At 37.2% G+C, this 2,562-nt stretch overlaps 1 protein-coding gene across 4 annotated transcripts in view; it reads right to left on the reverse strand.

Moving 5' to 3' along the window:
- The window catches only part of LOC106879726 (tumor protein 63), a 274,347-nt gene that overhangs the window by 25,741 nt on the left and 246,044 nt on the right, over positions 1-2,562 (reverse strand). The window lies entirely within an intron of this gene.

Raw genomic sequence — 2,562 nt, forward strand, 5'->3', positions numbered from 1 at the left:
CACGTAAAAGCACCCACTACACTCTCTGAGTGGTTGGCGTTAGGAAGGGCATCCAGCTGTAGAAACTCTGCCAAATCAGACTGGAGCCTGGTGTTGCCATCCGGTTTCACCAGTCCTCAGTCAAATCGTCCAACCCATGCTAGCATGGAAAGCGGACGTTAAACGATGATGATGATGATGATGATATATATACACATATATACATACATGTATGATGCATGTGTACGAACAGCCATGCTACATGGCAGTGAAACATGGCCATGACTGCTGAGGACATGTGTAAGCTCGAAAGGAATGAAGCCAGTATGCTCCGATGGATGTGTAACGTCAGTGTGCATACTCGACAGAGTGTAAGTACCTTGAGAGAAAAGTTGAACCTAAGAAGCATCAGTTGTGGTGTGCAAGAGAGACGATTGCGCTGGTATGGTTACGTGGTGAGAATGGATCAGGATAGCTGTATGAAAAAGTGCCACACCCTAGCGGTTGAAGGAACCTGTGGAAGAGGCAGGCCCAGGAAGACCTGGGATAAGGTGGTGAAGCATGACCTCCGAACATTAGGCCTCACCGAGGCAATGACTTCTGACCTAGACCATTGGAAATATGATGATCGTGAGAAGACCCGGCAAACCAAGTGAGACCAAAATCCTCCTGCCATGAAGTTGGCTCATCTGGGACACTTGACAGTAAGATATCCAGTTTCATTCTGAAGACACCTACACCCATGCAAGTCCTTCAGAAGAATTTTGAAGAGCTGTGGCCTCCTGAAGCCCTGGCTGTTGCAGTATCTTGTCCTATATCTTGATGGCAAATTTGGAGTCTTTGGCACTATGCAGTAGTGCCCTGTTGTAGTATTTGTGAAATTCTTGATGCCAAAGTTTGGGAAAAATCCCTCCAGGATCTACCATATGTATATTATGGCATATCTTTCTCACCTACACTCTAAGGAATAGAGTCTTAATCTCTTGAGTCTTTCCCAGTAGCTTATATGCTGCAAAGAATCTATCTTCTTTGTGTAGCTTCATTTAACACTGGTTGGTGAACATAGCTGAGAGCAATAGTCAAAGTGGCTTAGGACAAGTGTCCTCCAGAAGACCATCATGGTTTCCTGATTTCTTGTTCAAAAAAGTTAAGAATCCATCCAGTCAGCTGCCTGAATTGCACACATATGTATATACATATACATACATATGTATATACATACACATACATATGTATGTACATACACATACATATGGATGTACATATACATACATATGTATATACAAGCACATACATATGTATGTACATACACATACATATGTATGTACATACACATATATATGTATGTACATAAACATACATATGTATGTACATACACATACATATGTATATACATATACATACATATGTACATACACATACATATGTATGTACATACATATGTACATACACATACATATGTATGTAGATACACATACATACACATATATATATATACACACACATACGTATGTATGTATATATGTGTGAAGAGACAAGAAAGAAATGGAGCAATAATTAACAATGAGAAGTGGATTATTGGTGTTTTAAAGGCATTGTTTAATTGAATCAGGAGTATTTTTACAGCTGTTTCTATTTATTAAAATGGGGTAAATTTACATTTACCTCGTTGGATTTAATAAACATCTTCAAAGACAAAAAAGAAGAAAAAGAAAGAGAAAAATGTTCATTAAAGCAATAGTTGTACATTTTAGTGACTTGAATATTTCCCTGGAAACTGAAAAGGATTGACCGGCGATGTATGACCAAAGGAGTTATACCTGTGGGGATATTCGGTGTTGTTACTGGACATAAGTAACGTAAATTGTGGCTTCTAAGTTAGTCCCTGTAATTACAATGGAAGCCCCAGTATATACTTAGTATATGGAAGCCCTAGTATATACTAGGTATATACTGGGGCTTCCATTGTAATAACAGGGACTAACTTAGAAGCCACAAATTTACGTTACTACGTCCAGTAACAACACCAAATATCTCCACCAGGTATAACTCCTTCGGCCATACATCGCCGGTCAATTAGCCACTGTCCCAACTTAGCACCATAGCCAACGAATGAAGGAATCTACAGACACGTACAAATATGCAAGTCACTAAAATGTAAGACTATTGCTTTAACGAACCCTTTTCTCTTCCTTTTTGTCTTTGCCTTCCTTCTTCTATATAAGAATTCTGAAGATGCTTATTAATTCCAATGAAGTAAATGCAAATTTACCCCATTTTAATAAACAGAAACACCTGTAAACAAACACCTAATTTAATTAAACAATGACTTTAAAACACCAATGATCTACTTCTCATTGTTAATACTTGCTCAATTTCTTCTTCGTCTCTATATGTAGTAAACCACAGTTTTACCTTTAAATTACATACTACCGTATACCTTTCAACAAGGACTATACATACTGAGGTATATCCCTTACACAGTTGTATAACCTCTAACTTATATATTACTATGTATGTATGTATATATATCTATATATATATATATATATATATATCATGATGATGATGATATATATATAT

Source organism: Octopus bimaculoides, chromosome 12 (assembly GCF_001194135.2).
Source record: "Octopus bimaculoides isolate UCB-OBI-ISO-001 chromosome 12, ASM119413v2, whole genome shotgun sequence".
Classification (NCBI taxonomy): domain Eukaryota; kingdom Metazoa; phylum Mollusca; class Cephalopoda; order Octopoda; family Octopodidae; genus Octopus; species Octopus bimaculoides.